The sequence below is a fragment of the Typopeltis vanoorti genome, chromosome 8 (assembly GCF_054136105.1).
Source record: "Typopeltis vanoorti isolate ZY-2024b chromosome 8, IOZ_Tvanoo_1.0, whole genome shotgun sequence".
Taxonomy (NCBI): domain Eukaryota; kingdom Metazoa; phylum Arthropoda; class Arachnida; order Uropygi; family Thelyphonidae; genus Typopeltis; species Typopeltis vanoorti.
This window is the reverse complement of record NC_143556.1, coordinates 9,292,053-9,318,678: the sequence shown is the minus strand read 5'-3', so window position 1 is coordinate 9,318,678 and position 26,626 is coordinate 9,292,053. Positions and strand designations below refer to the sequence as shown.

At 37.9% G+C, this 26,626-nt stretch overlaps 1 protein-coding gene and 1 non-coding gene across 2 annotated transcripts in view; one reads left to right on the top strand and one right to left on the bottom strand.

Annotated features, from left to right (window-relative positions):
* Positions 1-26,626, bottom strand: part of LOC150103716 (cubilin-like) — a 280,379-nt gene that overhangs the window by 85,471 nt on the left and 168,282 nt on the right. The window lies entirely within an intron of this gene.
* Positions 18,556-18,627, top strand: TRNAH-GUG (transfer RNA histidin (anticodon GUG)). The gene has a single exon. It is a non-coding gene; the product is annotated as a tRNA-His (tRNA).

Below are 26,626 nucleotides of genomic sequence, written 5' to 3'. Positions count from 1 at the left end.
TGCTGCAGCAGTGAAATTTACAATGGCATCACCCAAAATCAGCTGCAAGCAGCAGCATTATTACGCAATGGGAATGTGAGGTATTCGTCATCACTTGTCGAATGATAAACATCTTTTGGAAAACCGTCATGTTCCACGGTGCTGCGTTTTCATTTGGGTTCTCTGCTAGTCCCCGAGAACTTTTTTCTTTTCTTTTTTTGAGAAGGGGGTATCTTTCAATCATGGAAGAATGATTAAAATGCTTGTTGTTTCTCCCGAAAATTAAAGTCTCCTGATTCTATTGTCCTTCCACTCTATGCTGTCAGAGGAGCGAGTTCCGGTTGTGACTGGAGTCATCATCGTAGCGTGTTTGCTGCCGTGTTCGGTTTTGCTAAGTTACATTCTTCCAAAGGAACTTTTTTTTTTGCAGATTATGAGGACAGGCTTAACCGAAATATTCCTTTTATAAAAGCCAGTGCACTCGACCTTAAGTACTTGAACCTAATACGTAAATAGAAGAAGATACTGACGGATTTATTTTGAGAAAATCCGTGACACTTTACCGACATCATCGTGCTGCAGATCTCTGATGGTCTCATGTCTGCATTGATTTCCTTTAGACTTTCCAACATGCTTTTGTGCCACGTTGCAACTCATTGTGGCTCTTCGAAACTCGTGATTCCAAATAATAATTAAACAACGAGATAACGATATCCGTCATGATTTACACAACACTCATCACCGTAAAGAAGATAACCTTGAATCCTGCTCTGCAGTCCAAACATGTTCTGTCTGTTACGTCACCTTTTAAACCTTCACGGGCGTCATTCTTTAAAAAACGTAATACGACTCTAAAAGCGTTTTACGGAGAGGAATGTTATCCTGATGCCGTTTTGATATTTCGTAACATTGCACAGTCATCCGCATGGGGTTAAAGTGTCCCTGTAGTTACATCCAGACAAAGAGAGTAATTAAAAACAAAATGGTTTCGACGGACGTGTGGTTTGATCCGAAGTTAGCAAATGTTTTTGACAACAATGAAAATATACTTTTTATATTTGTGTATTTAAGTCTAACTTAAAATAGCAGCTAAATTAGAACACACCTCAGAATGGAAAGATATATCAAGAGGAGTACGACAAGGATGTACCCTCTGCTTTTCAATATATATATAAATGAAATATTAACAATCTGGAAACAGCATAAAACATTTGGTCTACAAATGACCCCGCAAATGAAGATAGATACGCTACTGTTTGCAGATGATCAAATAGTATTAGCTACATCTGAAGATGACTTACAAAGATCATTAAAATCATTAAATGATATCTCAAAGCAATATAATATGACAATATCCAAAGAAAAAACAAAAATAATGGCATTCAAAGGAGAAAACCCAATAAGAAGTAAAATAGTGATCGATAATAAAATACTAGAACAAGTAAACACTTTCAGATACTTGGGATATGATCTATCATAAGAAGAAGAAAAAGACACTAAAATATCAAATTTTGTCCAAGTAAATGGCATAATAAACAGTATATTTAAGCCATCCCTGGTACAAAAACACACGAGAATCAGACTATATAATGTCTTGTCAAAACCAACTCTACTATACGGAAGCGAAACATGGGCAATAAAAAAGGAAAGATGAAAAGCGAATTCAAACCGCAGAAATGAAGTTCCTCAGAAAAAAAACAGCTGGATATACCAAGTGGGACCACAAAACAAATGAAGAAATCTTACACCCTAAAAATCAAATTAATTAATTACTACATAAGACAGTATAAACAAAAATGGATAGAACATTTAAATCGAATGACAACAGCAGACTACCGAAAATATTACACAAATATAAAACAAGTGGAAAAAGAAGAATCGTGAGACCAAGAAAGAGATGGCATGAGACAGGAACAGGCCACCTGGCCTAAATTCCATGTTAGGAAGAAGAAGAGAAGAAGAGTCTAACTTTTAAAAAAAAAGTGGGAGGGGAACAAAGTCAGCCGGAACTGTTTGAGTTCGAGTAAGTAGCCACAGCCATATACATCAATCGGCATACACGTAGAGCTTGTTTTGTATTCTGTGAAGAGCAATAAAAGAAATCAAAGATAACCAATGAACAGTCAGGTCTTGTTAGAAGCTACAGCATTAAGGTAGCGGCTACCGAGAATTTTGCAAAAATCGCATTTTGCCTTTCAGGCTTTCACCTTGAACTGGAGACTTAATTGCAGGTGCTTCGGGACTCGTCACCTTGAGAATGCAAATGCTGTTGGAAGAGTCACGCAAAGCCCTACTAAAGATCTAATCAATGAGGGGATGGGAATGCATTAGAAGAACTGTGGACACGAGAAATATCACGTGAATTCATCTCAGGTTCAACGACTCACGCTAACTAGAGGGGGGGGGGGGACGTTTGGAGTGCCGTGTTTGATACCGACAGGGAGTGCTCACAGCGAACCATAAAATTTTGTCGAAAATTGAACTTTCAAACTATATGAACACATCGTCGCCATTCAAGCATCCTTCAAATTATGCCTTTTTTTTTTTTTTTTTGTATTTTCGACATTTCCTTGAGATTTTTCACATTCGCAGTTGGCCTTGAGGTCCAAACAAGTTAGAAGAGCAGTTCGATACGTCCTTGAACAAAAGTATGAAAAAAAAAAAGATAATCAGAAAAGGTAGTGCTAGAAACGATCGCCAAATGGATGTCATGTACAGGCGTGGACTTGATGTAAGAAACGCTAATAATGAACAACGCTGGAAAAAAAAAAAAGATGCAAATTGGAAGCAGTTTAGCACTTGCTGAGTGTCAGCTGATAGAACAGGGCTTTGAGCATACCGTAGGACTTTTTATAAGATATGTTGGGTAAGCTACTAAAGACCTAATTAAAAATAAGCATCGACTGAAAAAGGGATCTCACTTTAATAGCTGAAGGCTAATGTTTCCCGTAGACGAAGTCTTGGCGTAGCTGATAGGCAGATGTGAGATGCAGAATGAGATCGTGCGACAAATGACACTTTGACTGCAGCACTAAAAGAACAGTTCTTACGAGCAACTGTCATCTATTGGATGCACCAGAACAGCGATTGCAATTCCTGTCTCTTGCCTTTCTCCTACTGTGGGTTCTTTGTCTTCCTAAACGTATTTGTTCGATTCTTTTACAGGGGGGGGGGGGCGTCTCTTTTCTTTCTTCTTCTTTCTGTTAGATATCGCTAGCGAAAACTATGCACTAATTCTTATTAGATAAATTACCTTCTTGTCATATCATTACCTCAAACTTATTTTACTAATATCATTTCATTAATTTTTCATTCATAGCTGAATTGCTTCAATCTACACTGCGTACTTCGTTTTTCAAATAAATGGAAATTCAAAACTTAGCACGACTCTTCACGATCTAATAAAACTTAAGCATTTGGGCTTTTAAAAGTTAGTGAAAATATTTGGGAGTTTTTGCCGAATGATCTGCAACATCCAGCTTATCCGCCATCAGGAAGGAACACGTGGTTAATCCGGAATTGCCTTCGTTTCGAGAAATAATAATTAAAAAATAAATAATGTAATACCCCCCCCCCCTGTACGCCCATTGAGAGAACAATCAGGAAATGATGATTACGTACTCAAACGCAATATTGAGTGAAAATCATTGGTGGCATTTAATAAGTATGTGTTAAGACTAATTGACAAACAGTATTGTGAATAAAAGCTTTGTCAATTAGGAAGATTTTTTTGATTGATTTTGTCCTTAAATATTAATCACGCACTAGAATTCTCTTTTTTTTTCCTTGCTAAATTGCTCAGATTTGAACCTTCAAAAATGATCAAAGATCGAATTGGTTCAGAGGAAAAAAAAAAGGAAACCACATTTAAGCCTGGGAGAGAGAGAAAGAAGATTCTCTATTGTTTTCTTATTTTCGTTCTTTCGATTGGTTATTTTACAAATGTATAAAGAAATATCTGATTTGGTAAAAAATGCGAGGATATTGGGATTAATGACTGATAACTGTTGAAAATGAATGGTTGACCAACTCTGTGGTGACTGAAGTCCCGGGATTGAAAAGGTTGGGGATTATCATCTGAAGCGGGGATCATGTCAGCTTTGTTGCTTGCAAGTTCAGTTTATCTTCAGCGCCGGAGAAAGAAGCGAACAAGAAAAGAAACGAGGCTACTTACGGCTGATGTTGTTAGTTGGATGGCTTCTGAGAATGGAGCATCGCTGGTGCTTCTACCGGGTGGAGAGGTTGTAGCGGCCGATGTGCGACCTTTGGCTTCCAGCAAGGCCAAAATGCCCCACACAAATAACATTTCTAATCGGTCGATCCTCTGGCAAGAAAATCCTCCCTTTCAGAAAAAGTCCCTGAATCCCCCAGTCAGCGTTATGTCATGTTTCGATCATCTAATCGGCCAAGGTCTTCCGCGTCTTCGGAACGGAGCCCCGCACAGATACGAAAGGTGAGCACTGGGAGAGTTCTAATCTTAACAAAGCGTCGTCATTATTATCTCGAGGCAACACAATGTCAACTGTCACACTCCGTTGACCCCGGGTTCTACAAAGCGACATCTTTCGGCTGCTAGCGAAAGTTATTACGTCACGTAAAAACAAAGCAGACTCCGGAGAAACTGGATTCAACGAAGCGCGACTTCTTACCGAGGGTTTCCTTAGAGGAGAAAAGAGGAAAGAACACGATGCCGCCTCGTTTTCGTCCCGCCCTGAGATGACCTTTGGCTTCTTGATCGGTGCGATTAGACCGTGACGGTGCTGGGCGTCACACCATCGGGCGTGACGGTCATCGCTAGAGCCACTCGGTTTCTGGGAACGGAATCCCTGCGACACACATAATCACCGAGTCGTGGTCATGTGACCGTCTCTTGACCTAAGTCGGGGTGTTGTCCCGGGTCGTAAGAAGTTCGCCGCAGCACCTACCTTTCTCCTAGTGAACCATTACTGAAAGTAATCCGAAGTGCTCGGATCCTCTCAGAAGTGGAACACGAAAGGTTTCCGGGATGGGAAGATGCTCCCAGCACTGCCCGCACTTGACGCTCGGAACCGTAAATTGACAGAACGAAGTCGTTTCTTTCTCTGTTTTAATTGAAGCGGGTTTCAAAACTTGTTGCAATTAAAATTCAACCAAAAAAATTAGGCGCGCTTTCCATTTTTAATTATTTAAAAAAAATAATTAAATCTCACCCTCGAGGGGCTGTTAACGCAGAGTGCATTCGTGTAAACGGCAGAAGGGGGTTGGAGAATTTGACCTGGTTCACAGAAGGGTTAGGGTATCCGCTCTCTAAGCGACAAACTGGTTGCGGGTTTCAATCGAGCCGTGGGCGTAGGTGGACGACGAATTTAATCGATCAGAGCGAGAAGACTCTCCCCCAGCTTATCGGATGTGGCTTGAGACAGTTCTGATGTTGGTCTTGGTGATGTGAATAAATAAGATGCAAAAACAAAAAGAATAACGAAAAAAAAAATAAAATAAAAAACAGAAAATTTTAGCTACCCTGGGTATTAAAGTACTCCAGATTTTCAACCTTTCCTGGGAGGAAGTCACCATATTAAAAAAAAAAAAAAGAAAAATTTTGAAGCGATGCGCAAGGAGAAACCAAGCGTGGAACTTTTCCAGGGTATTTCAGGCCTTCAGTAAGTGAAGTGGTGCTCTCATCCGGGGTGACGAAATTCATCTGCCACCTAAAGACGGCTGGATTCGAACCAACAGCCTGTAGGTTGGAGAGCAAATACTCTAATCACAAGGGCACTAATTTTGCTGAAAATTTTCGTCCCCACCCCTCGTAAAAGCGCGTTTGTTTGAGATTCAGAAGGAATGTTCAGTGAAACTCGGCTATTTCGCAAATGTCAAGTCCCCCCGATAGCCTTATGGAGGCAGTTGTAGTAGCATTTGGAATGTATAAAAGGGTCCCCGTAATGCTGTCGGGAAAGAGGATGACTCGACATTTGCGCTGCAGCTGGAGAGAATCACTCCTGTGTGATTCGACAGGCCTTTATACGGGGCTTTTCGAATGAAGGGAAGTTATCTTGCCTCGTGGTAAGAATTTTCCTCTATGATCAGTTTAAAGGCTTAAGGTGCTGGATCTTCATCCCAACCAATTCGGATGATACTTTGACCGTAAAATTCGAATTCTGGCTTCCTTTTTGGTGTTACGGTTTTCTTACTTAGAGCTTCGCACTGCTCTCTCGTAAAAGTGACTTAATTATTGCAAATGGATGGCACTTTCGATTCGTGGAGGGTTCCAATAAATGTGACATATTCCCAACATTCTATTTCCTCCTCACTCCCAGAGTATAAAATTTTCTCGCTCACTTAAATGATCCCCTTTTCAGAAATCTTGCTTTCAGAAAAACGTAAATTGAGACAAATAATTTTAATAATCAAACATCACCACATTGCGTATTGCTTGAAATATTCTTGCATGCGATTTCTTTATTCTTTCACTTCGTAAGCCAATACTGGAGCTTTCTTACTTGCTTTCAACTTCTTATTATGAGAATCGCCAGTTTCGATTGGGAAACGGAAATTTCTGTCCAATAGAAAAACAGAACATTTTTCATCGAGACTTCGTTGAGGTAAGACTCCCATGGAGCTAACGAGAAGTTCCTCTCGTGGAAAAAAAACTGTACACGCGTTGCGATGAAAAGTTGGCGTCAACAGAACGTACGGCATGCGAGTTGCCTTGATATTGCACTACTGAAAAGATGACAAAGTTTACCCAAAAGCCCGGGTGTTCGTTTTTTTTTATTTGTGGTTTTTGATCGAGAGTTTCATTGAACGCACTTTGGGTTGTTGGTTCTCATGAGGGCGGAAACCGAAATAGAATAAACCCTTCTAGGAACCACCAAATCCTGCGTTCCAAGGTTGTATTTTTCGTAGACGAAGTGTCGGTCGGCGAGCCAACATACAACAAAGCACCTGAACTGCTTCCTTCGGCATCGAAACCTCTCGAAGAAGGCATCGCATGATATCAAAAACAGATTTTGCTGTAGTGCATCAAAATCCATGTAATCCGAAAAACATACGAATAACTTTTTCTCTTTCTTAAAATAAAGAAAAAAAAAAGCTTGCCATATTCTTGAGCGTGAAGGAAATTGATGCACTGGTTCGTTAATTTTAATTTTAATTTTTAATCGCGTCTCACCCGACCTCCCCACATTTTCAATACGCTGAGGTCACGCCCAAGTCTAATCCACGATTTAAAGATTTTTATAATACACATTAAGTTGAATTCGTCCGAAACGCTTGCAGTGCTCCTGCTGTGCAACCTTCAGCAGGAAATGTTCCTAACTTGACGCGAGGGTCATTTCGGATTACCTCGCTGAGAAGATGAGAAATAAAAGTAGTTTTACAAGGAAGAGGATTAACGCTATTGGATTTTGTTTTCATTCAAATTAAAATGGGTTGCAGTTTACACAGTTATATTGCTTGATTAAACAGAATGGAGATGGAAATCTACTCCACACAACTTGCGATCTGAGGATGGCAAGTTGTGTGGAGTGGATTGCTTTCCCGAGATGACGCCTTGGAAGGGTCACGAAATAATAATTTTTTTTTTAAAATTAAAATTGCATACATACATACATTGATTACATATTTTTTTTAAAAATTCAATATTTTTTTATTATTAAAATTATGATTATATATTGTGATTACATATTTACAACAGGTTTAATTCTGTTTTTTTTTTTTTTTTGTAACAATGAAATTCGTACAGATTTTCTTTCTTTTCTTTTCTTTTTTTCCCGTATAACGTAATAATAATAATAATAATAATACTTAATTTCATTTATTCATTTAACAATGAGTTAAATGAATAAATTTAACTGTAATAAATATTTACAATTTTGATTTGAATATATTTAAGCGCTGTAACTACAGCACTTAAATGATACAGGGATATTTTTCCCCTCTATTTTTTTTTTTGTTGATCTTCTATGAGATAATATTTCTTAGCTTTAATCCTCGAAGCTTATCTGAGGATGACACCAGTTAGTTATTATTTACTGGTTTGTTTGCTGCGTTGGGAAGTAGGCTGATGCTTAATAGGTTTGATTTCCACTGCACCCGTTGATTGAGAAATTCGGGCATCACACACACACGCGCGCACGCGCACCCCCCACCCCCCCCCACAATAAATTGGAATGTACTGATGCGTCGCTGAACTGGAAGCCTGAACGAATATATCGTGTTTCATTAAGTTTGTATGGTATTTTGGGTGCGTTTCTTTTTCATAGTATGTCCTTAGAGCTCTTTTCAGGCTATTGTAGTTTGTAAGGTTTCTGTATTCAAAAGGTAATTTGTTTATCATGTCTGGGATGTAGAAGTTTCGCGTGGCCTTTCCGTAGTGATTATTGTATTTATATGTGATATAATTAGTAGTCTGAGGTCTTGTTATACGGTATGTATTTCTGACTGTCCTGTAGTTGGCATCGAAATAATGTTTTAGCAAAGCTGCATAGTGACATAAAGGTTTTGCTGTCAGTGTTTTGTGTTCTACGTTGCAATGTTTATAAGGTCGTGATTTTCTCTTTGTTCCCAAAAGATCAGTTTTGTCATTTTGTACTGTAGTGACATTAACTATTTAGTTTGTAGGGTGCACAGAAAGCATAAGTTGTTATAGCGTATCTCAGTATATTTTGGCATAGTGCTTTGTATATTAGTGTTTTTAGGCGTATGGGAACTATGTCTTTTAACCAGTAGAGTTTGCCACTTATTGTTCGGAGTTTGTTGTGTAGATGGTTTATGTAGCTATTCCAGTTCATATCTGCATCGAAGTAAATGCCAAAGTATCGTATTGTTTCAACCTGAGTGATTGTACTGGCTTTGCTGTTCTGTGTGTTTTTATTTTGGAAAGTGGATGTTGGATGGTTATATATTTGTTATCAACTGGTCAAGTCAGTGGATTTCTGAATATCAGTAATTTTTTCTTATCTGAGTTTAGGTGTGTGGAATTTTTCGTGAGCCAGTCTATGAGCAGATTTATGTCATGTTGCATATTTGTTTGGGCTATGCTTTCGTTATTATGGATGGATATTATAGCTGTATTATCTGTGTATTGGAAGATCTTACCTTTGAGAAGTAGCTGATTAATATCGTGAGTGCAAATGTTGAATAGATATGGGGAGAGTACAGCTCCCTGTGGCACTCCACAGGTTGCTGGTAGCTCTCTGCTTCGGTTTGATCCGATACGTGTGATATGCTTTCTATTTTGGAGGTAATTTGTAAACCACCTGCAGAGGCCCGTCTATTCCAACATGCCTCAGCTTTTCTAACAAGGTTTGATGTGTGAGTGTGTCAAATGCTTTAGTTAGATCAATAAAGACCACGATGGCAATTTTGTTTTTGTCTAAGGCGTATTAATTACGTCTGTCCAAGAGAGATGTTGTTCCTTTATTTTTCTGAAAACCATATTGGGTTTAGGGGATAATATGAAAGTTCTGTGTGTATGCTGTGAGTTTTTTTAGTACAATACGCTCCATAATTTGATTGATAATTGGTAATGTTGCTATAGGTCTGTAATTGCTGATTAAATTTCTTTTTCCATGTTTGTATATGGGTGTGATTATGGCGGTCTTTAGCATACTTGATATCTGTCCTGTTTTAAATATTTTATTTATTAATTTTAGTAGGATAGGACTTAAGCTAGTTGCATGTTGCTTGATATCCTTAGGTCTTATATCATCAATTCCTGGGCCTTTGTTAGGTTTGATTTGATGTCTTGCAGAGAGAAGTTCTGCTTCTTTTATGGTTGGGAACCATAATGTCTGTTTTGATTGTGGTCCAAGTGGAGGGTCTCGTTTTGTGATTGGGGGAATATTTCTGTGAAGTTCTTGGATGGAGTCTGCAAAGTATTGGTTAAAGTCATTTGCTAGTTGTTGGATAGGTTTTGCGTCTTTCATGAAGCTGTGTTTTATGGTTTCGGAGGCGGTGGTGTTGGGAGCACAATCTAGCATCTTGTCGATCAGGTGCCAGGTTTGTTTCATGTTGTTTTGTGCAGAGGTTAATTTGTCTCTGTAGTAGTTTCTTTTTGAAATTCTTATCTGTGTTGTAATGCGATTCCTCGTTATCTTATATTCGGTTTTTAAAGCTGCGTTATTTGGATATCGCTTTAATTCTTTCCATAGAGCGTCCTTTCTCTGTATTTCTAGGATTAAGTTTTGTGTTTTCCAAGGGTTTTGGTTTGTTCTTGAACAAATTCTGACTTTCTTCGCAGATTTCTTATATGTTCCTCCAGTGTGAGTTTAATGTTGTTGCATAAGATATCTGCTGAATCTGATGCCATGTGGTTTTTTTTTTTATTTCGTGGTTGAATATTTCTTCGTCTATTATTATTTTGTGTTACTTTTCATATCTGGAGCATTGCATGGATATTGTCTTTGTGTGCAGGTTTAGAGCGGTGAAGTAATGGTCTGCTACTTTGTGCTTTATGACAGATGCAGTGTAACTATTTGGTGGTGCTCGGACGTTTATATGATCTAGACAGGAGGCAGTGATAGTATTTCCGAATAGTTCTTCTCAAGTACATGTTATTGCTGGTATTAGATTATACATGGATAGCGTGTCTAGGTATTGTACAGTGTTGTTCTGGTTTTCATTTGCAATATTAATGTTTATGTCGCCGATTATCATTAGGCATTCGGTTGAGCATATTTCTTGGCGTGAAAGCCAGCAATTGAGTTCGTGCAAGAATTTTATCATGTTTAAGTTTGGTGGCCTGTAAATAGCATTTAGTATTATGGGATGCTGTCTATTGGTGGTATTAGTGATTTCGAGGCAAAGGGTTTCAGCATGCTCAAACTGATAGGCAGTTTCTTTTGCTATTCATTTATGTTCAATAAATATTAATATTCCACCCCTCTTTTTGTTTGGCGGCATGATCTATGTTGTTGGAAGCCTGGAATTTGGAAAGCAGTGGCTTCGTCATTAATTATGGATATTTCTGTTAGGACCAATATATCAATAATCTCAGTGTAATTCCCCAGATGAGTCTCTAACAAAACCAATGTTTTCGGATGCTTCTGATGTTAATATGCATGATGGAGAGTCCTCTCGCTTGTATTGTTTGTTTCCATCCATCAAGCGAGTCAAAAGTACAATTGCTGGTGTATTCTGGTGTAATTACAACTGCCTGATGGTTCAGATTCATTTTTGTTGTGTTGAGGTCTTCTTTTTGAACTAAGTTAGTCTTTTGTTTCACTCTGGCAACCTATCTATATCTTCCGAGCTTTTTATTTGTATCGACTTTGAAGTTTGTGACTTTCTCAAGAGTATCTTGCTGTCTTTGATCTTCAAAAATTTATAATTTTTTTCTGTTTTTGCTTTTCTTGCTTGGTACAACAGATTCTGATTGAATGGTGTTAAATACTCAGATAGAAAGATTGGTGTATTGTCTTGCGATGCGTTTAAGTCCTTGGCAACTGGTTTTTTCAGGTGAGATTGTTTCTTGTGGACTTGTTTGTCAGACGACGACAATAATAACAATACTAATAATAATAATATTTAATAATAATAATAATAATAATAATACAATAATTATAATAATAATTGTGATAATAATAACAATAATAATAAAAGTCAAGACGTAAAAGGACAGCGAACATGTTTTTTTCTAGAGCTATATTCATGGTTTTTTGAGATAATGTTGTACTTTTGTAGGTCATTTTTTCAAGATGTCATTTTTTTGGAGATGATTGGTAGGTTAGCTATTGATCTGTAGTTCTGAGTATCGTTTCTTTTACCATGTTTGTAAATTGGCGTTTTTAGTTATTGTTGTATAATGCCAGTGTCGAATATTATGTTCACGAGTCTAAAAATTATTGGATTTATTTGTTCAAAGTGTGTTAAAAGGTCTGTGAGTCTTATTTTGTCTATTCCTGGAGTGGTCTTTGGTTTTAGTTGTAAGAGCGCTTCCTCCAGTTCCTGTTTTGTTATTGGCGGAAATACATGGTTTGACTTTGTGTGATAATATATATATATATAGAACTACCCTATAGATATAAAACGATAAGCCTTTTTATGTAACGTTTTTGTGTGACGTTTTTTGTCAAGTTATTAGAAACGTTTTGAAACTCAGGGGCTATCCTCAGTGTCGATTCTTCAAAGTTCGAGTCGTCAGAATTCAAGGAGAACCGGCCTACCAGTCCGGAACTCGGGGGTTGGGCGGCGTAGTGTATAATATATATATATATATATATATATATATATATATATATATATTCGTTTTGTAGAGAAGTGGTAAAGTTAAATTAATTCTTAGAGAGAGAGGGAATTTCATTGTCTTTGATGGCTCCGTGAAAACAAACATCGATTCATTCCCGAATGAGAAGATCATGTGATCTTCTGCTATATCGTACGTCGAAATCGCTCTGAAAACAAAGTAGAAATAAAAGACAATTTTAAGAAATCTCTTCATATAATAAAGCTGGCGGAAGCTGCCGAACCGTTCTTTTATGGATGTGCTGAATTATATAACTCCCTTTACGTTATCCCAAACCATAATGCAGTTTGGGATAACGTAAACTAAAAAAATAACCAAGCAACGGGATATTCTTTGCCGATAATTGTTTGCAGTGGCCCCTGTAAAATAATTTACTGACCCAAAAAATAATCAAAGAATTTCCTGCTATAAAATGTTTCATCAGAAACCCCTTCTGAACCCACGAAACTAATAACGTGAGAAATCCCAAGAAAAGAGAGCAATTACTTCGAACATGGAACAGAAACAAACTGAGAAAAACTCCGTGACCTAAATGAGATCCGACAAATAAGAGGAATTAATGCCTTTCCCTGTAACGCGATGATCTAGATCTATCTCGCTAGCACCTTTCATTAAAAAGTGCTTGATGCATTGTCTTCTGAGATCTGTTCGGACGCTGATTTTGTGTCAGCAAACTTCATCAATTCTAATTTATTTGCAGTCGCAAATATTGTCATTGTGATTTCGACAGACAAACGGCTGTTCTTTGAAAGGGTGACAGTCACTTGCAGTCCGATTAAATACAAATGGTGTGAGAAAAAGCTCCCCCCCCCCCATGGGTGCTGCTAGATGACAAACTGCGACACCGGTTTCCCAAGTACTCGATAGACAAATTGACATAAAAAAAGAGAGACAGAATAGATTAGCAGCTCGCCCAGGCTTACTTCTTGTGAGCATTGTGTTAACCTAAACAGCCCCTTTCCCCCACTTCTCTTCACCCAATGGCTTTCGCACCGTTTAAATCAGAATATTAACGATCGCAGAAGACAAGAAAGTCTTCTTATTAACCTTACACAAAAGACGGAAGATAAAGATTTTGAAATCAGAGAGCCTCTAGTGTCGCTAACACAGCGGTTCACACGGGGGTCGGTGCACCCCTGCGGTCATCTCATAACATTAATTAGGTGGAACGCATCGCCTCGTGAAAGATGTCTTTGGTGATGGCAAACTCTTGACCCAGCAGCATGTTTCTCTGCCCACGAACATTGCTTTTGCTAATGTCCTTAAGGGGTGCATTGTGAAGGATGTCTCTGCATTATTAAAGAGTAGAAAAAATAAGAGAGTCAGCGAAAGAATCATTAAAAAACTCAACTAATTTATGGCGATCCGAACAATCTTCTCTCATCTCTCAAAAATATTATGCGAACCCGACTCGTTAAAATGAAAACAATAGCATTTAATAATACCACAAAATATACTAGTGTGTGTGTGTGTGTGTTTTCAACCATTCGTGGGCGGAGCCCTTAAAAAACTGTTTAACGTTAGCGATAACGATTTGCTTCAAAAAAAAAATCGAGGCTTCTTGAGAAGTTGTACGTCGGACTTCTTCCCGATATAGAATTCTAGAGAATAACTGTGTGTGGTGTTGTTATACTAATTCCATGCATTTTTTATTATATTTCTCAATATATCCGTAATGCGTGCACATAACATTCACTACAATTCCACTTGGATTGTATGTAAAGAAAAGGGCTTAATCCTAAAGCAATCCGATTCAAATCGGCTTCGTGCACTAACCTTCTTAAGTTGGCGCCTCACTTTTGGAAAACTTAAAGAAGCAAACAGCTATTTGATACAATGACCTGTCCTAATACACTTCTCTTTATTTTTATTTGTAAACGAGATTTTCGTTTTCTTTCGTGGGATTCTGTGAAAAAACAGACAAATATGATTATGGAAACAAATTTATTGTTCGATGCTTTTGTCACATGTCTAATGTTTTTTTCATAACATTTTCACTATGCAACGATGCAAAAGGAAAACCATCTTGTCTCAAAGCAATTTCTCGATGCAAAAGTATCAAAGAATCTTTTAAGTTGCTTTCCCTCCGTTTACTCAACAAGACAGATTTCATCTAAATCTGTCTAGTCAGAAGACTAGACAGATTTATATGAAATTTTCCAATATTCGCTAACGTATTAAGTTGTTCCAATTTTAGCTTAAACCGAGCAAATTTTAGTGTGTGAATTAAGGAAATTTATCGAAATAATATCAGATATAAAACTCTTCTTGCCCTCCTTCTCGATACAACTCAAAACAAAATGTTCAATGCATGGACTCGACTGGAAGAGAAGAGATCACTGCATCAAGGGAAGCATCGCATCAACAATAGGGAACGTCATCAACTACATTCACATTATCAGCCAGCTGAAAAACACACACACTAAAAAGCTGAAGCACTAGGGATAGACCAAGTGATTCTTGGAATGGAGTACAGCAGTCTCGGTGGTCCTAAGTGGACGCGATTAACCAGGAGTTCAAAAAGTCTACGAACGAGAGGAAAGGTTCACGCTATTACTACTAATAGGGCATAACGTAGAGAGAGAGATACACAAAGTGAAATCTCTATGGATACGTTAGCAACGAATAATATTCTCTCTCTCTCTCTCTCTCTCCCATCAAATGGGCTCGTTTGCGTGTGATACATGGCTGAGGAAAGCCTCATGCCAAGAAAGTGTGAGCCTGACGCTGTTTCTCCTGGTATGGCATCGAACTCTTTGTTCTGGTTTCTCAAAGGACCTTTGGTGGTGGTAGTGTATAGCTAAGAAGAACGACTTGTGGTGTGAAGTGCTTCTGCATAATACAGTATCTTTCCTACATTGTGAGAAAGTGACACGCTTCGGGTGACATGGTGCAATGCTGTTGGAGCAATATCTGTAGTGCAATATCTCTCAAATCAAGTGCTATCGCAACATGATTTGAGAGATGTACACCCATAAGCCAAAATAAGTCACATGTCCACCCAGTCAGTTTCTGGCCAACCAGACTGGACGGTTGGCCGGAAACAGGCCGTTGTTGAGGTATCCTGGTATGAGGATTGGTCTCATAGACATCACTGGGTCCTGTTATCCCCGATGAACACAACTTGCCCACTAAGTCTTACAGAGCGACTCTTTCGGACCACGTATTTCCGTACGTGGTGACAGTGTGGCGCAATGGATCTACCTTTTCCACCGAGAAAAGTTCGTGTCACAAGGCTCTCATTGTGCAAACACGGTTTGGAGAGCATTCCGTGTGCTCCCCTGTTCGTCTAATCCTCTTGATTTTAATCCCATTGAACATTTGTGGTAGTATATGAAATTCAGCACTGTCTGCACCAGCGCCTCGCTTGATCGCTCATCTCATCTCCGGGATGTTGTTCTCTTTAGTTGGTTCAAGCTATTTGGGTACATCTTCCGTCGTCTACTGAAGTCAATGCCAAGACAGCTGCAAGCGATTACCTCGGTTAAAGAAGGCCCAGCACGCTACTAGCTAGGCCGTCATCATGTTTTGTCACTCACTCTCTTTCTCTCTCTGCACACACACACACACACACACACACACTTTTTAAATCTGTACCCTCGAAGGAAAAATAAGTATCGGATTTCGCCATAATTTGCATACTATCAGTGAATTTAACGAATGCATTTTGACTTACAAACCAACAATCGCAAATATTAATGCTAAACAAAGATCACATCAGAGTGTTGCTCGTAGGAACGAGATTCTACAGAGATAAAGTATTATCCAGAGCAATGAATGTACTTCTACATTTGGCATTGAAAGAATGGATCTAATAATAAAATTTCGGCCAATGTTTTCAGAGATCTGCGTTGTTCCTAACGTGAACCTTGTATTCTTCGAAATGTGTTTGATTTGACCAACCCAACACCCAAAACGCCTCTTGTGTCACATTTTTGGAGAGACCAATCATTTTAGAAATATTTTTCCTTTTGGTTTCTAAATTTTATTCAAGTGCGCAATTGCGATGAGCGGACTCTTGAATATGAGGGTTGATTGTGAGGCCAAATCAGACTCCTGATGTGGAGAACAGTGGAAAGAATTCTCCCGAAAGAAATGGAAATAATAATAATAATAATAATAATAATAATAATAATAATAATAATAATAATAATAAAGCATCTTAAAAATAAACTATTTTTAGTCTTTAAAAATAGTTTTAAAAAGAAAAGAAAGCTTGTTTTGTTCCCTTCGTGGCTTCCCGCCACTGAATATTTATTTTATTTTATTATTTCAAATTCCCGCACACGAGAGATTGCGAAGCGTATCGTAAATAACTATGGGCGCGAGCAGGGATCAAGAGGAAAGTAATCACCCGTACACGGTACTAATGTACTATAGGCTGCCCAATCAACCTCCTGTGTATGGACCCAACATAAAAAAAAAAATAATAAATCTCTTGATATTCGTTTTGGAAACCTGGAAGTCTTTGGGGAATACTTCATATGGAAGGCTATAAAAGAGAACAAAAGTGGATGGAATAAGAAATGAATGGGAGTGGCCTGTTCGGTGAGTTAGCAATTTAATTGTAAAAGCAGGTGGAGCATCCCCCTCCCTTTGGAAATATCTATAGAAGAGGTAGAATGCGAAACTGACCTTGTGTGATAATGGCTGAACACAGAGAGAGTCTGCGAGAGACGGCTCATGAAATAGGCGTCCACCCCACCCTCTTCTGGATAAAATGAAGAATTTTTAGAGGCGTTTTCAGTTCGCCACTGCATGTGTGAGAGCAGTGATCCAAAGCAGGACAAATCTGGGATTTGTATGGAATTAGTCACGTCACTGTCCAGCCAGACCGGACAGTGAAGCGACAGTCGTTGAGAAGAAGTTTCTTGGGGCACATGGAATCTCCCTGAAACTCTCCGGAGGTTTGATGGGATGAAAAATTGCAGCTCCTGAGAAATAATACTATAATGGAGCGAGATAGTTTCGTACAAAATTGCAAAAATGAATGCAAGGGGGTGATTTTTTTTTAATCAAGATTACCAATTTCCCATGCGCATTGCAAATGAAAGGAGTTCTTTTAACAGGCTTCGAAGTGAAGTTTTTGTAGCACAGCAGAAAAATAAGTGATGAAAAATGACACACACAAACACATCTCCTTCGTTGACTTCCTCTTTCCTTGTAAGCTTGATTGAACTATCTTTAAAGGTCATTAATCGATTTGAATGGCTTCTGTCGAGAATGGTAACAGGTTGGAAACGAAAATGTGGGATGGAAAGTTGATTCTATGCCGAGGCGGTTAGAGAGGGGTTCTGTTTGCATCAAGAATTCGAAGACCTTTTTCCAAGAAGAGTTTATTCAAGCAACTACATGCTATGAACGCGCATGCACTGTTGGGGTTGGGATGGTCTTGAGTTAGGGCCAAAGCAGAGGTTGTGTGAATTACGTCTGTTATTGCTCTTCTGGCTTTGAACTCCCATTAGCGTCGGAGAGGATTACGAGACATTTTTTGTAACCTTTCGACTTTATCAATCACATGAGGATTTGAAAGTAGTGGAAATGTCAGAACCCTTTGCACCAGACCCTCCTTTTTTCATGTTATCAACCAACTCAATAAAGAACTTTCTAATGACATACGTAGAAAATATTAAAAGCCTTTTAATAAAAAAAATGAATTTTTTAGAAAATATTTAAACAGTTTTTAGATTTTTATTTCTTGAAATTTTTTCTTCTAAAAAATTAATTTTAAGAAACATAACAGCTCACTTTCATGCACAAAACTCAAATAATATTTTTCCAAAATTTTCTCACATATTATCCAAATTTTATGCTCCCCCCCTAGCCTTCACAGAAAGCGCGCGTGTGTGTGAGGGAACACCCTGTACGTCAATATTCGAAATTCTCAACTTTATCACAAAAATGAGATTTTCTGTCGAGTTGAGGACATTTCAGATCAAGCAATGGGCCATTTAACATGGAGACAGGGTGAACGGGGGGACTCACATTCCTATTGAAACGTCTTTCATTAAACTGTTCTGGAAAAACAAAGATTTTTTAAAATAAACAATTCTCTTGCATAAATACTTTTTGATATGGAAAACATAATCCACACACCTCACAATATCATGGAAACTTTTAATGTATATTAAAGCTGATAAGGATAGTGCTAATTTGTGTCGGTAGATGGTGCTAGAGGTTTATAGTATGAACTGGTTCGTCATTTTTTTTCTAATAACGAGTTACATGCCTCGTTACACCAACAGAATTAGACCAAACTAAAAACTAACCTCACTAGTGTTAAACTGGATTCCGTGTTAATTGTAGCTGGAGTGTGAATGTAAGAAATTATAGAAGACGTATTTTCAACAGCCGTGATCGTCTAGTGGTTAGGACATTGCGTTGTGGCCGCAATAACCCAGGTTCAAATCCTGGTCACGGCAGTTTTTTTTTTTTTCTTTTTCATTATAATCCCCCCCCCCATTACACATCCATTCAAAATAAGCAGAGAGATATGAAGAATAGCGACAAAATATGTCCTGCCACTAATCCCGTATCATACGCTCGATAATGTTTCTTCTCCTTAACAGAGTCGTTGGATTGAGGGAAGGAGTTTCGTGTTGCTCTGGGGTGTATGTGGGAGCGGAGAGAATTTCTTAACCATTTACTCTTGAGGGATTCCTTGTCTCCATCGGGGGAGAGGCAATTTCACGTTGTAAGTAGATCTGTCCGTTTTCGAAAACCAGCTTTCTCAAGATCAAGTAACTGCTGTGAAATTTCTTCAAAAAATAATAATCGACACGCAGTCCTTTTCAATGCGAAATGCAGGATTTCATTGCGAAAATCTTGTAAAGAAGGCAAATACTTAATGGAGGGATTTCCGTCTGACATCGCATCACTTTCCGTAACGTGCACTCGGACACCTGTTGCTTTCCGCTTTCCCTGATGAGCGACCAGCAAAATGACTCGTCGACATTACTGTGAACAGAGTATCACCGCACATCTGCGAAAGGCAAACTGTACGGAATGATTACATTATCGGCAGACCTTCATTGCGTAATGTCCATGCTTGACCTTGATATGTTCGGAAGGAGGAGATTTGTGCTTGCTCTCTTTCGTACTTAAGTCAAGGAAGAGAGTGGGGTTTCCGTGCAGCTGTTTAAACCTGGAGAAACCTTTTTCTCGACATTCAAGGCCTCCACCGGACACTCCCAAATTATGGAATTGCTTCGTCTGCTCATGTTACATCATATCTGAGAGGAATCAGAGAGAGAGAAAGAGAGACTTACCGTTGCAGATGAATTATAATTGCATCCAAGGGCGGCTCGTGCATAGGTACTACGGAACTGCAGCACCCCCCAATTTTTCTCGCTATATAAATATATTTATTAATTTATTTATATTTGCTTGTAATGTTTAATTTTATCATCAACAATCCTACACAATTCTCTTATTTTGTATAAAAAATAATAAAAATCCATCTTGTAGCTCTTAGGAGGGCGAAGGAAGATAGCAGCACTGTGTTTACCACAGTGTCATATTGCTACGCGCGCAAGCATATGCTCGTCATAGTGATGCGTACTAACGTAATGCGGCACTGTCTGTCGCTCAGTTCCACTGTTGTTTATATGCAGTTTGCGCTAGTAGTAGTAGAGTGTTCGTAATGTTTATCGTGTTCACTCCGTCTCTTTAAATATTTGGACATTACAATTAAAGGATTTAATTGTAACGTCCAAAAATTGTAAATCCAATCCTTAAATTACAATTAAAGGAATGGATTTTATTTTTCAGTAACTTTGAATCATACCAAACTGTATAACTTTATCGATAATAAACAATATTTTTTCATGTTTAATTTTTTATTAAAATTTTTACCATAATTTTGATATTTTATCCAAACACGTATACACCGCACTTACAGTGTGTATGTATATTTCGAAAGTTGCAGCACCCCCACGATTTCAAGCCACGGGCCGCCACTGATTGCATTGCTTTTTTTCGTCAGAGAGATTTGATTATTTTATTTTAATTTTGTTTTGCAAAAAATGACTATGTTCGTCATACTAGTTGTTAATTTGTAGCAGAAACGATTCCTTCAAGCAAACCAGTTAAGGACAAGACGAGAGGGGAAGGTTTTTCATTACATTTTTCTCAAATATCGTCATTTCATCTCAAAGTATCTGCTGTTGTGTTTTTTTCTTATCTACCTGGTTCCACTGAGTAAATGAGAATAAATTATTCTTACCTCTTTCTCTCTCTATCCATTGTGTCACTTTTATCCTCCCAATTAGTGGTTCATTTTACCCGAAACTTTTTCTTTTACGAGCTGAGTTCTCATTAACCTGCAGCTCAATCACTGAGAGTCATAAATGGTCTTTTTCAATGAGATACTCTTACCTTTACTTTTGCGTTTAGCACACTTTTGGGCCAGTTATAATCTTCCTACTATTTGACCTTCAGATGGAAATGAATTTGGGATAGAAAACGGCCGAGTACTCTGACGGATCCATGTTTTCATCATTCTGTTGCTTTGCAAAGCAATATCCCAAACTTTCACGCCGTTTGGCAGATAGATGGCGCCACAAGTGGTGCCATCTGTTGGCCAGGCTCGTAATTCGCATTATAATATTTGGGCATTTAGTAATAATATATTATAAAAGGAAAAAGTATGATTTTCCAACGTCCGTTTATGGCAATTACATGTGGATTTTTTTTTTTTATTCAAAGGCAGAACTCAATTCTTTTTAGGATTAATAGAACATAGAACATTTAATGATCATCCCCTCAGTGGATGGGAAATGTGAGGAAAAAAATTTAATGTTTTCAGAAGAATCGAATTTTATAATGGATTGTCAAATTCTGCTGATGATAAAGGTCACCATTTTGCAATAAGTTTGAATGTCAGCTATATTATTATGCATATTGTTATGCACGAGACTCCCAAATTCTCCATTTGGCAATTCTGGATGGAAATTCCGAAAATTTAAAAGAATTTCTTCATATTCAGAAGGAAGTGACGTCTCGCCCTCACTATCTGCGATAAATTTCAAACAGGAAACAGCAAAATTACTAAGGTTGAGTAATGGAGGAAAGTATGAAATGGTGTTCATCCCCACCTGGGATGAACAAGTACTTGCTGCGACTTCTGCAAAATTCTAGCAAAGCTCACTTCTCGTCCCCTTTGTGAAGTCCGCAAAAATGAACTGAAAGGTAAAGTCATATTAAATAATTTTTTTTAATATTTTATTATTTCTCAGATAAATTACATACATTATAGGAACACAATTATGCATAACAAATACTTTCTCGTACATAAAGTTTTTTAAAATAATAATAATAACAATAATTGTTTACATTATTATAATATTCATAATGATGATTATTACAGATGTTTCTTTACAATTTTACACTCTATATATACAATATCAATGGATATAATCACTCTATATTGCATACTTTTGTTACAGTTATTACATACATTTGATTACATATGATACATTACTTACATTTGTTTACATGTGATATTTACATTACGCACATTGGTTTACATATAATACATATAATACATACATTGGTTTACATGTGATACGTACATTACATGCATTTGGTTACATATGATACATCTGGGATGAGAACTGATGTCTCTGCTTTCATCCTCGAAGCTTATATGTAAGCTTATCTGAGGATGACACCAGTTGGTTATTATTTATTGTTTTTTTTGCTGTGTTGGGAAGATACGAAATCTATGACTCAGAAATTCGCGCGCACGCACACACACACGCACACGCGCGCACACACACAATAACTTGGAATGTATTGATGCGTCGCTGAACTAGAAGCCTGAACGAATATATTGTGTTTCATTAAGTTTGTATGGTATTTTGGGTGCGTGTTTCTTGTTCATAGAATGTCCTTAGAACTCTTTTCAGGCTATTGTAGTTTGTAAGATTTCTGTATTCAAAAGGTAATTTGTTTATCATGTCTGGGATGTAGAAGTTTCGCGTGGCCTTTCCGTAGTGATTATTGTATTTATATATGATATAATTAGTTGTCTGAGGTCTTGTTATACGGTATGTATTTCTGACTGTCCTGCAGTTGGCATCGAAATAATGTTTTAGCAAGGCTGCATAGTGAAATAAATGTTTTGCTATCAGTGTTTTGTATTTTGACATTGCAATGTTTATAAGGTCGTGATTTTCTCTTTGTTCCCAAAAGATCAGTTTTGCCATTTTGTACTGTAGCGATGTTAATCTATTTAATTTGTAGGGTGCACAGAAAGCATACGTTGTTGTATCTTAGTATATTTTGGCACAGTGCTTTGTATATTAGTGTTTTTAGGTGTGTGGGAACTATGTCTTTTAAGCTGTAGAGTTTGCCACTTATTGTTCGGAGTTTGTTGTGTAGATGGTTTATGTGGCTATTCCACTTCATATCTGCATCGAAGTAAATTCCAAGGTATCGTATTGTTTCAACCTGAGTGATTGTAGTGGTTTTGCTGTTCTGTGTGTTTTTTATGTTGGAAAGTGGATGTTGGATGGTTATGTATTTGTTATCAACTGGTCGAGTCAGTGGATTTCTGAATATCATTAATTTTGTCTTTTCTGAGTTTAGGTGTATGGAGTTTTTCGTGAGCCAGTCTATGATCAGATTTATGTCACGTTGCATATTTGTTTGGGCTATGCTTGCGTTATTATGGATGGATATTATTGCTGTATCGTCTGCGTATTGGAATATCTTACCTTTGAGTGGTAGCTGATTAATATCGTGCGTGTAAATGTTGAATAGAGTTGGAGAGAGTACAGCTCCCTGTAGCACTCCACAGGTTACTGGTAGCTCTCTGCTTCGGTTTGACCCGATACGCGAGATATGCTAGGCAGTATTAATTACGTCTGTAAAGTCTTCCAAGAGAGATGTTGTTCTCTTATTTTTCTGAAAACCGTATTGTGTTTTGGGGATAATATGAAAGGTCCCTGTGTATGCTGTAAGTTTCTTTAGTACGATCCGTTCCATAATTTGATTGATAATTGGTAATGTCGCTATGGGTCTGTAATTGCTGATTAAATTTGTTTTTACATGTTTGTATATGGGTGTGATTATGGCGGTCTTTAGCATACTTGGTACCTGTCCTGTTTTAAATATTTTATTAGTTTTAGTAGGATAGGACTTAAGATAGTTGCGTATTGCTTGATATCCTTAGTTCTTATACCATCAATTCCTGGGCTTTTTGTTTGGTTTGATTTGATGTATTGCAGAGAGAAGTTCCGCTTCTTTTATGGTTGGGAACCATAATGTCTGTTTTGATTGTGGTTAATGATAATAATAATAATTTTGATTATTAATAATAATAATAATAATAATAATAATAATAAAAAATAACCAAATTTACCAGGACTAGAATAGCCCACAAATTCAGTATGATATTGGTTGGACTTACAAGCAGTGAAAAAGACAAATGACGATGATGTAACATTAGAAATAAACACGACAATAAATACATCGAACATTTAGCCGAACTATTGAACATATTACTATTACGGGAAAAAGTTGAAAAAATAAATGCAATATTATGCAAAACGCACTCGGAAATTCCATCGCTGTTCGTAGTCAGTTTACATCAATGGACAAATTCATCTACAATTCTGATACAAGCATTGAACATACACTTTTGTGAAGTTCATAGTAACAACGTATTGTGTACATCAGTCAAATTGATAGAAAAAAATTTATGTAACACTTTTTTCTTTTTTTTTTGCAATTTATTATTATTATTATCATTATCATATGGGTATCTCCAAGGAGTCCTTAGATTTATCGAGGGATGCCCTATTCGACATTCTCACAGTATTTATCATACCTCGCCTTGAACTCATTCACAGTCATGGCACCCACAACAGACTCTGGCAGCTTATTGCACTCATTCACCACTCTCCAAGTAAAAAACCTAGCTCTAACACCCTTTCTAACCACACTCTTTCTCAGTTTCTATAGATGTCCCATAGTCCTCCCCCCACCAGTCCTATTCTCAAAAATATCTTCTGAATTAATTTTATAGAAACCCTTCAGTAATTTGAACGTCTCAATCATATCTCCCCTTTTTCGCCTATCTATCAATTTCTGCAACCCACAAATCTTCAACCTGTTCTCATATGGTTCATTCCACAGACCTACTATCATCTTAGTCACTCGCCTCTGGATTCTCTCCACCTCCTCTCCATTAAGAAGGAAAGTAGGTGAACAAATCTGGGCACAGTAGTCGAGATGAGTTCCTATCAAGGCTCGGTACAGAGGAACTATAACTTGCTTATATCTTCTCGTCAAAGTATTCTTCAGCAAAAAAGTGATTTGATGAGCTGATTTAGCCACTTTTGCAATGTGTCCCCTGAACTTTATCTCCCTATCCACCAGCACTTCCAAGTCACTGGCCTCATTAATCTCCTGGAGCATGTTTCCACCAATGTGGTATACTGCTGCTAATCCTTTCACCCCAACATGCATAACCTTACATTTTGTCATATTAAATTGACATCGATTCTCCGTAGTAATAACTATTTAAAGCAACACGCACACACAACGAATAGGCTCGGACGTGCCTGAGATCGCTCCCCTTTTAACCTTGATTTTTTACAGTATCGAACAAGAAATCTGGATGCAACTAGTACCTAACTAGTACTATTAGCTTGAACAGCTCTTTCTAACAGAGTAACTTACTCCATACAATATGACTTCTATAAACGCACAGAATTCAAATCGCTTATGAGAAGAATCGCATGATGCGTACGTCCACCCAACAGGAAAACAAAGGAATTCGGAAAGTCACACTAGGATCGCCAAAACCAGAAACAAGATGCTCTACTATAAATGCCATGAAGATTTATCAGGGGAAAAATGCCAGAGCAACCAGAGAAATCCACTTTCTCTTGTCGACATGGTCTGATGCAAGGTTTCGCAATGGATTTGACATCCAACTAATCGAGTTCGTCCAACACTCTGATATTTGCAACCGTGAAAAAAAAATCTAAAATAAAAAAATAAGTTTGAAAAAAAAAACGAAAAAAAAAATTAATCTACACTTGTATTCTTACCATTAATTTAATGATTCCCAAACGGAGTGGAGTAATCTGTTTTCCACCCATTCTTCAACTTTATAATTAATATAATAGATTTCAAAATGAATTCGGTATTGGATGTGTAATCCATTCATTACCAATCATGGTTAGATTAATTTATTCCCACCAACCCGACCCTGTTCAGAGTCTGGTTAGGTCTAACCTAACCAAACCCTCAACATCTAACCATATAGCCACCTTCCACACCCCAACCTCGCCGCCGATACCGCGTCCGCTACCCACCGTCCCACCATTACCACCTTTCTTACCCTAACCAACCGACCGCTGTTCCTCTCCCCAAATAACCTGTCAAGGTGGCTGGGGAGAGGAACAGCATCTACTATAAATGCCACGAAGATTTATCAGGGGAAGAATGCCAGAACAACCAGAGAAATCCACTTTCTCTTGTCGACATGGTCTGATGTAAGGTTTCGCAACTGACTTGACATCCAACTATTCGAGTTCACCCAACAGTCTGATATCTGCAACCGTGAAAAAAAATCTAAAATAGAAAAATAAGTTTTTTTAAAAAAACGGAAAAAAATTAATCTAAACTTGTGGTATTCTTATCATTAATTTAATGATTTCCAAACGGAGTGGAGTAATCTGTTTTCCACCCGTTCTTCAACTTTATAATTAATATAATAGATTTCAAAATGAATTCGGTATTGGATGTGTAATCCATTCATTATCAATCATCAGGAAAACTACGTAATTCCTGGAAAAAAATGTTATTCTACATCACCAGCTACAGAGTTTTCGGAGTAAGAATACCACAAGTGTAGATTAATTTATTCCCACCAACCCACCCTGTTCAGAGTCTGGTTAGGTCTAACCTAACCAAACCCTCAACATCTAACCATATAGCCACCTTCCACACCCCAACCTCGCCGCCGATGCCGCATCCGCTACCCGCCGTCCCACCATTACCAACTTTCTTACCCTAACCAACCGACTGCTGTTCCTCTCCCCAAATAACCTGTCAGGATGGTTGGGGAGAGGAACAGCAATCTTGTCAACTGATAAAGAAGCCCTCGATGCTTGCTTATATAGTCAGGCAACAATCAATGACTTAATAATCATACTTCCAACTATGGAACACATTGATTGTTGCCAATTCCAATTCCAAACATTCCAGGCACTTGTGAACAGATCAAGATCAGATAAGGAATCGTGACATGATTGGTTGCTCAGATAATGACGTCATTGCGTGTGTGACGTCATGAGTTTGGACTGTTTGGAATTTTTCTGGGGAGCATCTATGTGTGTGACGTCACGTTGTTTGTTTTATTCGCGTTTGGAATTGTGGGTGATGGTTGGAAATAAGGATTCGTGT